The sequence below is a fragment of the Poromitra crassiceps genome (assembly GCF_964638095.1).
Source record: "Poromitra crassiceps genome assembly, chromosome: 17".
NCBI lineage: Eukaryota > Metazoa > Chordata > Actinopteri > Beryciformes > Melamphaidae > Poromitra > Poromitra crassiceps.
In genome coordinates, this window is record NC_139635.1 from 19,861,675 (window position 1) to 19,874,850 (window position 13,176).

Genomic DNA, 13,176 nt, shown 5'->3' on the forward strand with positions numbered 1-13,176 from the left:
ATTTATGACATCACTGCTGATGTCACAATGTCATGATATCGTCAGTTTTACTTACACACTATAAGGTGGTTTAACTAGTTCATCACAATGTCGCCGAGGTGTATCGTTCCCGGGTGCTCGGAGGCGAAGAGGAGAGCACGTGCTGTTGTGAATTCACACTGTCTGCCAGTCAGGGATAGTGTGCGCTGTAAACAGTGGCTGCAGGCTGTCAATAACCCAAACTATAATGAGAACACCTCTACGGAAATTCTGCAAAATCTCAGAGTTTGTATTCTCCATTTCAAACCTGAGGACTATCGACGTCATGTGTTCGGCCTAATCGAGGACGTGACAGGGACAAAACTGAAAGAAACCGCCGTTCCATCTATCGATTTGGACCAGCCGGGGGCTTTGAGCCGAGCCCCGGAGGCAAAGCGCCGTCGCGTCAAGTGCTCCCGTCTGGCCGAGCGGATTGCAGAGCTACAAGAGAGGATCTCCACACAGTACCAGAACCAGAACCAGGACGCAGACAAACAACTGGACTCCATCATCACCTTTGCCCCAAGACAAACGGACGGAATCTGTGACTCCACACGGCCACAGCTTGAAGCCCCCGCCCCCTGTCCTGCTGCTCAGTCCATGTAGCCCCTGTTCTGTTGTCATCGTCCCCGATAATCCCTGGGTCCTCCTCTCCTCGGGACCAAATCTAAAAAGCCCCATCCAGCTCTAGTCCCTGGTCCCTGGACGGACGGGGGCAGGAGAGGGATGGGTTCCTCTCGTGTGCCTCCTAAGCCCATGACCTCCACGACTTCCCTCCTCTGCCTGAGAAATCCTCTGTCGTCACGTGGGTCAAGGTCCCACTGTCACCTGCACCTGGGCTGTGGGCTCGCTGCTCCATACCCGTACTTTACACCAGCACCACGGGGAGCCCCTGCCCACCTCCCTGTCCGTCCCTCTCAGTCCCCATCTGTTTTCACGGGTCACGTCCTCTCCACCGTCCACTCACTCCCCCCACTCCAACCACGCTCATTATTGGAGACTCAATAGTGAGGAACATGAAGAAAAAAGTCTGTTGCATCTTTGTAGCTTCCCAGGTTGCTAAGGTGTCTGACATTTTGGCAAAAATCCCCAACATCCACTCACCCACAATGTTATTCTTCACCTCGGCTGTAATTATAGCCCGACCGATACTGGATTTTTGAGGCCGATACCGATCTTAGTGAGTAAAAAAATGTTGATATTTCGGCCGATATTCTTATATTACATTATACACATTATATTACACTTTTTCCCTCAAATATCAAACACTTTACAAAGATATGATTTGACATGACTATGTAATGTAGGCAGGTTATTTTACAGCTTATCAATCAACTTTATTGTCCAAAATGACATCAATGCAATGAAACGGTAAACTTCACTGGGAATTTAATAATTATAAATAACTAGAAATCCAAATACACAAATAGAACAAATATAAAATATAACTTGAGTTAAGAAAAAAGATCAAATATACACAACATGCTGTCTATAACTTAAAAAATACAAAATAAAAAAATATCGGCAATATCAGGTACCCTGATATCAGCCGATACCGATATATCGGTTATCGGCCAATATCGGTGGACCGATATATCGGTCGGGCTCTACTGTAGCTGTAATGACATCCCGAGTCAAACCTCCGAAACACTTATTTGAGACAAAGATCTCCTTGACTCCCTCACTGTCCCCCTGTCAACCACGACATGGATGGTTTTAGCCACAGTCTTCCACGTCTCCACACTTGGTTGCAGTTAACTTGCGCTGCCCCGCAACATCACTTTTATTGACCATTTTAAGATCTTCTGGAAGCACCCTGCCTTCTTTCACACTGCGAGGGCATCCACCCCAGTGGCCTGGGCTCGCACCTTTTATCTGACAATCTATTTTACACAATCCGGCCAAACTGTTGTGACTGGCCTGGCCACCCGTCACATGTCCACTGGTCTTTTCCCGATCTTGCCCAGTCTACCTCCCCCTTGTGGCCAGGTGGGCTCCCTACTGCAAGCCCAGCTGAAAGACTGGTCCGTAGGGGTGGGGGAAAAAATCGATACACCATAGCATCGCGATATTTTGCCTGACGATATTGTATCGATGTTTGGACGGCAAGTATCGATATTGCAAAAAAAAAAAGTTTTGCATGCCATGCCAGGCCACCGGGCATCTGCCCGAAGCGCCCGATGGTGCAGTCCGCGCCTGCAGTGGCGTATTGAGTCCAGAGAAGCTTAATAATGTAGCCTACGTGTGGGGCAAAAACAAAACAAAACAAAAAAACACTGCATGTTTTACTTCTGTTGAGGTCAAGGAAAAGTTAGGAGTTAGGAGTGACAATATATCGAAATATCGCAATATTCAATATATCGCAATATTCAATATATTGCAATATCGGCGGTATCACAATATCGCAATACTATCGTATCGTGACTCAAGTATCGTTTTAGTATCGTATCGTGGGCATCTGGTGATTCCCACCCCTACTGGTCAGTAGTGTTGGGTGTTTCGTCCGCACCTTCACAACCTGGGCTATTGTCTAATTATGAATTGTTTCAGCCTAGTGCTTCTCATTTTGATGGTATTGTTGTCATAAGCCCTTCTGCACGTCTTCCTCGTCATGTTTCGAGGCCGAGCGCAGTCATAGTGGGGGCAACCTTGTAAATATCGCTCTTAAAACCTACTCCTACTGATGTGAATTCTGTTGACCTAAAGTCTTCGCAAAAATGTCAGGCTTGTGACGGCTTAAAATTCATACGTTTAAATCAGGAGTGATTTCATGCATGTGCTGATTAATGAGGACTCCTCTTCATGTCTTTGTCAGTCAAGTCAGGGCTGTGTGGGAGAAACCCTGATTCAGATATTGGCATAAATGGCTACAGTCTTTTTAGAAGCAAAACGAGGTGGAGTTGTAATTTTTGTTAGAGAACATCTAGCTTGCACATGTTTTTGCAATCTCCTCTGTTCCAATTGTTTTTGAATATGTTGTTTTAGACATCGGGCCGACTGGTCTTAAGCTAAGTCGGTCATAACTTTACGACCTAACAGCTACGCCGGTTGCACCAACAGGGCGTAAGCCTTTTTCTCACTAAGACCGGTCGTAAATATTACGCCTAGTCCAGAGCAGGCGTAAGGTGCAGTATAGGCGGTTTTCACCTGTGTGTTGCGCAATAGTCACAACCCCTCAGCGCGGCTGTATTCAGCCCTCAATTATAAACCGCAAACTGGAGTACGTTATAAATATAGTCACGACGTTAACAACTAACCAATGCTGGGGGTCCGTATGGAAAGTGGAAATCGAAATGGTTAAAAGTTAAATCAATTTGGTCATTCAGTGGCATTTTACTGCCATGTAAAGTAACGACAAGTAACAGTTAGCCGCTAACATTAGCCACACTATTACAGCCGATTACCCATCAGCGGAGCATCATTTGACGTCAGCACACTCTTATAAACAGGTCGCGTGCCGCATTCCAGTGGGCATTCCCATGCTTTCACATGGACGCGCATCGCTACGACCGGCGTAGTTAAGACCAGACGTAAGCCCTGTTGGTGCAACAGGCGCAAGTCCACTCTAAAGACTGGTCTTAACTAAGACCGACGTAGGAGTTACGACCAGGCATAGTTAAGACCAGTTGGTGCAACCGGCCCCTGGGGGCTGATATTCACATCATTGGTGTGTTTATTGCATGCCCTCAGCGCTGAATTTGGCTTGAGAGGATTTTGGTAAAGTGTTGTGTACATATGTTTCATCCGAATTGGTAGTGTTGGGTGACATTAATTTAGACTGGCTCTCTGAGAGTTCTACTAGACTGAAGGAGCTTTGTTTAGAACTAGACCTCTCTCAACTCATTCAACGTCCCACAAGACTAAATAGACTAAACATTATTCTAACCAACAGACGATTCAAATACCCTCATAGTGGGGTCTTTGCCCAAGCATTAGTGACACCAAAGTCAATAAGTCAAAGGGCAGAGCAGTCCCCCCACTTTATAAAATGTGGATTTTGAAAAGAGGGGGGGACATGTCGCCGCGTCTCTATGGAAATTCTCCCTTATCAGACACGCTCGCAGTCACACGTCAGACTGTTTAGCGTTTATTGTGAATCAGGAAAGACTCGCTTTTTCCTATTATGCTCCTGATAAATGGAACGGGCTCCACGACTCTAAAACTGGAGCGATTGGTCTCTATAGAGTCCTTCAGAGTACTTCTTGAACAGGGTTCAAGTTATAATCTGAGCTTTGTGGGCGCCCCTAAAACGGCGAAAAACATTGGGGAGCTTTGTGGAAAGATGCATGCCCACTGTTGAATTAATAGCCTATGGGGGTAGTGTTATCATTAGTATGGGTAAGTATTATCATTAGTATGGGTAGTATTATCATTAGTATGGGTAGTATTATCATTAGTACGGTTAAGTATTTGGCCATTGACATTATTATTGCTACTAGTTAGTGGGATTACTCAGGTATCTCTCATCTCTCTGAGGCTGCAGTGTGAAATGAACCGCTCTAATCTAGAGCCATATGAAATCCGTTTTATTTTTTTCCAAATTCCATCTTATTTTTTCCCCCAAATTCAGTTTTTTCCATTTTAATTTCAATTTAGGGGTTAGAATTGATAATCTTTTTGTTTTTGTGATATCTTGGCTCTCTCAAACAGCCTGTTCGACTGTGTGAAAGTGAAAACCAAGTTGTGAGGTTGTGAGGCCTGAAAACACCCCAAAACTACATTCAGACAGGTTTCAACCTGAAAACACCCCAAAACTACATTCAGACAGGTTTCAGCGTGAAAACACCCCAAAACTACATTCAGACAGGTTTCAGCGTGAAAACACCCCAAAACTACATTCAGACCTGTTTCAACCTGAAAACACCCCAAAACTACATTCAGACATGTTTCTACCTGAAAACACCCCAAAACTACATTCAGACATGTTTCAACCTGAAAACACCCCAAAACTACATTCAGACAGGTTTCAACCTGAAAACACCCCAAAACTACATTCAGACATGTTTCAACCTGAAAACACCTCAAAACTACATTCAGACATGTTTCAACCTGAAAACACCCCAAAACTACATTCAGACAGGTTTCAACCTGAAAACACCCCAAAACTACATTCAGACATGTTTCAACCTGAAAACACCCCAAAACTACATTCAGACATGTTTCAACCTGAAAACACCCCAAAACTACATTCAGACATGTTTCAACCTGAAAACACCCCAAAACTACATTCAGACATGTTTCAACCTGAAAACACCCCAAAACTACATTCAGACATGTTTCAACCTGAAAACACCCCCCAAAACTACATTCAGACATGTTTCAACCTGAAAACACCCCCCGAACTACATTCAGACCAGGTTTCACAATTATTGTTATTCTCTTCCCCTCTCATTTCTAGCTTTCAGGCAGAACCGGTCTGTCTCTTCTAACAGTTTCCATCTCACACACACCGTCACACCATCCTACCCACTAACGGCTGCTAGGCAACGTGGCCGTCAGAACGGGATGTCTTTTTATATCTGTGTGTTCAAGAGACATTTAGAGGAGAGGAGGAAAAAAACACATCCCGGCAGCAACCTGGTTTCCTCTGTGTGCAGGACGGCGGCCAAGGCTCTCTGTTGTACGCAGGAAGTGTTTTGACAGGCTCGTCAGGGAGCATAGAATATCTAGATACCTGGTAAGCCTGAACCCCCCCCCCCCCCCCCCCCCCCTCTGTAACTGGCTCCTGGACTCTCTCTCAGATAGACCACAGTCAGTGCGGGTCGGAAACAACTCCTCCTCCAACACCATCTCACTGAGCACCGGTTCCCCCTGAGCGACATACTGTTCACCCTGCTGACCAATGACAAACCACATCATAAAGTACGTGGATGTTACAACAGTGGTCGGTCTCATTAAGAATGACAAAGGAACTGGATTACAAGGAGGAGGCGAAACAGCTATTGGACTGGTGCAATATAGCGACAATCTGCTGCTGGATATCGAAAAAACAAAGATCATTGTTGACTTCAGAAAAAAGCAGCCCAATCACCATCCACTATTAGTCAACAGCTCCACAGTGGAGATGGTCCAAAGCACCACATTCCTAGGGTTGACCTGTCCTGGACACACAACACCTCATCTCCTGGCTAAAAGAGCCAATCAGCGGCTGCACTTCCTGCGGCGGATGAGGAGAGCTCACCTCCCCTCCTCACCTCAGTCTACCTACAGAGTGTGTTATGGAACCTGAAGTCCCTGCAGAGGGTGGTGCTGAGCTCGGCGCAGAGGATCATTGGGACCTCTCTCCCTCCATCCATCCACGACACCTCTCTCCATCCATCCACGACACAGCCCACAAACGCTGCCTGACCAAAGCCATGAACATTGCCAAGGACTCCATCCATCCCTTGTTTCAGCAGTTTAGTATGGGCTATACCAATATGAAGTGTGTTACAGCAGTTTAGTATGGTTTAGTATGGGGTATACCAATATGAAGTGTGTTACAACAGTTTAGTATGGGCTATACCAGTATGAAGTGTGTTACAGCAGTTTAGTATGGGGTATACCAATATGAAGTGTGTTACAGCAGTTTAGTATGGGGTATACCAATATGAAGTGTGTTACAGCAGTTTAGTATGGGGTATACCAATATGAAGTGTGTTACAACAGTTTAGTATGGGGTATACCAATATGAAGTGTGTTACAACAGTTTAGTATGGGGTATACCAATATGAAGTGTGTTACAACAGTTTAGTATGGGGTATACCAATATGAAGTGTGTTACAGCAGTTTAGTATGGGGCATACCAATATGAAGTGTGTTACAGGAGTTTAGTATGGGGTATACCAATATGAAGTGTGTTACAGCAGTTTAGTATGGGGTATACCAATATGAAGTGTGTTACAGCAGTTTAGTATGGGGTATACCAATATGAAGTGTGTTACAGCAGTTTAGTATGGGCTATACCAATATGAAGTGTGTTACAGCAGTTTAGTATGGGGCATACCAGTATGAAGTGTGTTACAGCAGATTAGTATGGGGTATACCAATATGAAGTGTGTTACAGCAGTTTAGTATGGGGCATACCAATATGAAGTGTGTTACAGCAGTTTAGTATGGGGTATACCAATATGAAGTGTGTTACAGCAGTTTAGTATGGGGTATATCAATATGAAGTGTGTTACAGCAGTTTAGTATGGGGTATATCAATATGAAGTGTGTTACAGCAGTTTAGTATGGGGCATACCAGTATGAAATGTGTTACAGCAGTTTAGTATGAAGTTGTGATCACAGATGCTACAGTCTGTGGTTTTATTTATTTGGATTGAAGCTTGGCCACTTTCGAACTGGGCCTTCATTTGTATGTCAACTACAGACCTGCAAAGATTATGGGTGGGACAAAAATATCGATATTAGATGAACTCACGATATGATACTATCATGATACTTGGCCCTCAATAACGATATGATGACACAGCAATTCTGCGGTAATTGATACATTGCAAGAAATTCCATTTACGATCAGGGGCAGAGCGACCCTATCAGCCCAGAGGGGGCGAAGCTTTTAGGGGGGCCTTTTTTGCATGTTTGAATCTGTTTTAGCCATATTTAGTGGAATATCTCATTTTAAACACACCAATGTTATTGTCTATCGATTGAATTCCTCTCACACTCACACCACTGACTTTATTAAATAAAGTAATTTTAAGTCACAACCGTAAAATAGCTGATAGCCCCTATATCCGAAAACACAATTTGTCACTCATTGAGCCAAGTAATATTATGTCCAAGAAAGCCTACAGTGAAGCCACTTTACAGACAAGCGTGTTCTGAAGAAGAAAAAGAAAAACACAGGTTGCCAGCCAGGCCTCTTCAGATGTTTCAGCACCGAGGCACAGCCCTCGGTTCAGCACCACCACAGATGGACAGCGACAGGCTGTCACAGGCAGCACCCTGTCTGCCCCTGTCTCCCTCTCTCTCTCACACACAGACAGGCGCGGACTGCATAATCGGGCACGTCGGGCCGATGCCCGGTGGCCTGGCCTGGCCTGCAAAAATGTTTTTGATGGGGGGCGGGCGCACCCTCTGCCGCTGACTACGATACATCATGATATCTGTGATCTGTGTAACTGAAGAGGAAAAAATACTCAGCATTATGTATTTTTTCATAGAATTGGCAAACAATCTATCCCAAAGTGCAGACTGCATAGTGCCTCTTTAACACACACTGCATAGTGCCTGTTTAACACACACACTACATAGTGCCTCTTTAACACCCACACTGCATAGTGCCTCTTTAACACACACAATACATAGTGCCTCTTTAACACCCACACTGCATAGTGCCTCTTTAACACACACTGCATAGTGCCTCTTTAACACACTGCATAGTGCCTCTTTAACACACACTGCATAGTGCCTCTTTAACACACACTGCATAGTGCCTCTTTAACACACACTGCATAGTGCCTCTTTAACACACTGCATAGTGCCTCTTTAACACACACTGCATAGTGCCTCTTTAACACACACTGCATAGTGCCTCTTTAACACACTGCATAGTGCCTCTTTAACACACTGCATAGTAGGGGTGGGGGAAAAAATCGATTCACCTAAGTATCGCGATTTTTAATGTCACGATTTTTTGGATCGATCTTTTATTCCAGAATCGATAATCGCAAATTAAAAAAAAAAAAAAAAAAAAAAATTTTTTTTTTTTTTTTTTTTTTTTTTTTTGGGTGCTTGCAGTCAGGCCACTCACTGAACAGCAGGCCAGGCGCCGCCTACTGGTTTACTAGTGGTTTTATTACTTTATTAGTTAGTCTGAAGTAATAATTACACTTCAGGGTTAAAGTGGGTGCATCTCATTGTAAAATTGGACCCAAATCTGGCTTCAAACGGCCCAAATTTCACGCGCGTTGGCCCATATCGGCCTGGCCTGCTTGGTATCTAATGCCCGGCCTGAATTATGATCCCAGTCCGCCCCTGTTTTTAACTATATCGCCCAGCCCTACTCATGATATATAATATACAGTCTCTAGTGTATGATTCAACTTTTCCCATGTTCTAATCTAGTGTAAAAAAGCAAACAAACTGAAAAAAGAAAAGAAAAAAATAAACAAAAATCGCAATAAATCGTAATATCGAATCGCAATAATCGTAGAATCGCAATAATCGTGAATCGCAATATATATCGAATCGGCACCAAAGTATCGTGATAGTATCGAATCGGGAGATAAGTGAATCGGCACAGCCCTACTGCATAGTGCCTCTTTAACACACACTGCATAGTGCCTCTTTAACACACTGCATAATGCCTCTTTAACACACTGCATAGTGCCTCTTTAACACACTGCATAGTGCCTCTTTAACACACACTGCATAGTGCCTCTTTAACACACACACTACATAGTGCCTCTTTAACACCCACACTGCATAATGCCTCTTTAACACACACTGCATAGTGCCTCTTTAACACACACTGCATAGTGCCTCTTTAACACACACTGCATAGTGCCTCTTTAACACCCACACTGCATAGTGCCTCTTTAACACCCACACTGCATAGTGCCTCTTTAACACACACACTGCATAGTGCCTCTTTAACACACTGCATAGTGCCTCTTTAACACACTGCATAGTGCCTCTTTAACACACTGCATAGTGCCTCTTTAACACACTGCATAGTGCCTCTTTAACACACTGCATAGTGCCTCTTTAACACACACTGACTGCAGCTTGTCCACGTCTCCACGGGTGAGGAAGGATACAAAATGATGCCTCACTCAAATCTTTTGAATCTGTGTAAATTAAGTTTTTTACAGAAAAAAAACACATTTCAGGATACATGTTGCGATATGGCATCACAATATGCTATCACGATATGGGCACCAGTCTATCGATAATGTATCGCAAGAGGAAGTATCACGATATATCCATATTTCGTTATTTTGTGCCACCCCCAATCGAAGCTCTTCACCTGAATAGATTATGATCAGAAATAAATCCATACACGTATGCATGAATATGTATTATTATTATTATTAATAATAATAATTTAAAATGTTCATCAGTCTGGCTGTCAGTGGAGACTGTCCCATAGTCTAAATTTAATTTAGTATAATTATTATTATACTGATAGCCAGTGTTTCTGCTGCATTTGTAAGGTATTTTAATTTCTCTTGTATTGTTGTATTTGTATTCCAGCTGCCTATCCTGGCCTCCTCGGTGGTCAGTCTTTACTTCCTGGAGCTGACCGATGTTTTCCAGCCGGTGCATTCTGGGTACAGCTGTAACGACCGGAGCCTTTCTCTGCCCTACGTCCTGCCCAGACAGGAAGTCTGTTCTCTGCTGCTGCTCTTCAGCCTGGCCTTCGCCATTCCCACCGCCACCGTAAGCAAACCGCCACATCCAACGCTGCTCCACCCTGGACCTCACAGTGGCTACATTCATGCATGCTGCTCCACCCTGGACCTCACAGTGGCTACATTCATGCATGCTGCTCCACCCTGGACCTCACAGTGGTTACATTCATGCATGCTGCTCCACCCTAAACCTCACAGTGGCTACATTCATGCATGCTGCTCCACCCTGGACCTCACAGTGGCTACATTCATGCATGCTGCTCCACCCTGAACCTCACAGTGGCTACATTCATGCATGCTGCTCCACCCTGGACCTCACAGTGGCTACATTCATGCATGCTGCTCCACCCTGAACCTCACAGTGGCTACATTCATGCATGCATGCTGCACCCTGGACCTCACAGTGGCTACATTCATGCTGCTCCACCCTGAACCTCACAGTGGCTACATTCATGCTGCTCCACCCTGAACCTCACAGTGGCTACATTCATTCATGCTGCTCCACCCTGAACCTCACAGTGGCTACATTCATACATGCTGCACCCTGGACCTCACAGTGGCTACATTCATGCTGCTCCACCCTGAACCTCACAGTGGTTACATTCATGCATGCTGCTCCACCCTGAACCTCACAGTGGCTACATTCATGCTGCTCCACCCTGGACCTCACAGTGGCTACATTCATGCTGCTCCACCCTGGACCTCACAGTGGCTACATTCATGCATGCTGCTCCACCCTGAACCTCACAGTGGCTACATTCATACATGCTGCTCCACCCTGGACCTCACAGTGGCTACATTCATGCATGCATGCTGCACCCTGGACCTCACAGTGGTTACATTCATACATGCTGCTCCACCCTGGACCTCACAGTGGCTACATTCATGCATGCTGCTCCACCCTGGACCTCACAGTGGCTACATTCATGCTGCTCCACCCTGAACCTCACAGTGGCTACATTCATGCATGCTGCTCCACCCTGAACCTCACAGTGGCTACATTCATGCATGCTGCTCCACCCTGGACCTCACAGTGGCTACATTCATGCATGCTGCTCCACCCTGGACCTCACAGTGGCTACATTCATGCTGCTCCACCCTGAACCTCACAGTGGCTACATTCATGCATGCTGCTCCACCCTGAACCTCACAGTGGCTACATTCATACATGCTGCTCCACCCTGAACCTCACAATGGCTACATGCATGCTGCTCTACCCTGGACCTCACAGTGGCTACATTCATGCTGCTCCACCCTGAACCTCACAGTGGCTACATTCATGCATGCTGCTCCACCCTGAACCTTACAGTGGCTACATTCATACATGCTGCTCCACCCTGAACCTCACAGTGGCTACATGCATGCTGCTCCACCCTGGACCTCACAGTGGCTACATTCATACATGCTGCACCCTGGACCTCACAGTGGCTACATTCATACATGCTGCACCCTGGACCTCACAGTGGCTACATTCATACATGCTGCACCCTGGACCTCACAGTGGCTACATTCATGCATGCTGCTCCACCCTGAACCTCACAGTGGCTACATTCATACATGCTGCTCCACCCTGGACCTCACAGTGGCTACATTCATACATGCTGCACCCTGGACCTCACAGTGGTTACATTCATACATGCTGCACCCTGGACCTCACAGTGGCTACATTCATACATGCTGCTCCACCCTGAACCTCACAGTGGCTACATTCATACATGCTGCTCCACCCTGGACCTCACAGTGGCTACATTCATACATGCAGGGAGTGAACCGCTGTATGTCCATACTCTGTACTAGGAATGGGCAACAAATTTCGAATTTTTGAATAATCGTTTTTATTATCAAGATTGACTTTTATTATTGAAAGTTTATTATTATTATTATTATTATTATTTATACAGTATATATATATTTTTTTTTTTACCTGCGCCTCTCTCTTTAAGAACACCGTTTGTCCATGTGACATTGCCGTAGGAGCTGCGCACCAGAGCTGTGCAGTGCGCACTGGAGCAGAACAGTTTTAGGCTCAGCTGACAGCAGTGCAGCAGCACCCAGTAGCTCTAGAAACACTAGAAATGTAGTGGAGATGGTCTTAAACCACAGCTGCAAGGAAAAGGTTTCAAGGCTTGTTACTGCATGAAGAAAAGCTGATATTCTGTCTACTGTTCCCTGAGCCGTCTCGGCGCTACGCTAACGTCAACGTTGCTAACGGCTAACGTAGGTCTGGCTGCCTATTGACAATAAGAGTGCCAAAGTCACCCCTTCTCCCTGTCCATTGGGATTTCATCCGCCATTCATTTTTCCATAGACCTTGCGTGAAATGCTTATAATTTTTTTTTACTTGGTACAAGTGAGTGAGCTATACTTAGAATCAGGGAAGACCATGTCAAATTGAACTTAAAACATACAGATTAAAGCATGACTGACCAATGTGGGACCCGTGGGCACAATCTGTTTGTTTTGGCCCGTCATGGAGTTGACCCCCCCCCCCCAATATGGGCTCATTTCTATTTAGTTCGCCCCAAAATGACAATTTTGTCACTATCTACTCAACTCACCTTCATGCCAGCTGAAGCACAGGTGAAGATTGTTAGTCCATATAACACACACGGGGGGTGCCAGCACAATCTCTCTGTCTCTGCCTCTCCCTCTCCCTCTCTCTCTGTCTGTCTGTCTCTCTCTCTGTCTCTCTCTCTCTCTCTGTCTGTCTGTCTGTCTGTCTCTCTGTCTCTGTGTCTAGATCCTGATAGGAGAGGCCATTCTGTATTGCTATCTGTCCCGGAGGTGTCCTACCACCCAGACGGAAGCCAACATC

General features: G+C 45.3%; 1 pseudogene across 1 annotated transcript in view; it reads left to right on the forward strand.

The window, feature by feature from the left end:
- Nucleotides 1-13,176, forward strand: part of LOC310792125 (phospholipid phosphatase-related protein type 4-like) — a 56,994-nt pseudogene that overhangs the window by 9,254 nt on the left and 34,564 nt on the right. Inside the window, exons 2-3 of the transcript in view lie at nucleotides 10,204-10,389; nucleotides 13,102-13,176. The exon at nucleotides 13,102-13,176 is cut by the window's right edge and continues 55 nt beyond it. The product of the transcript in view is annotated as a phospholipid phosphatase-related protein type 4-like (transcript). The remainder of the gene's footprint in view (nucleotides 1-10,203; nucleotides 10,390-13,101) is intronic.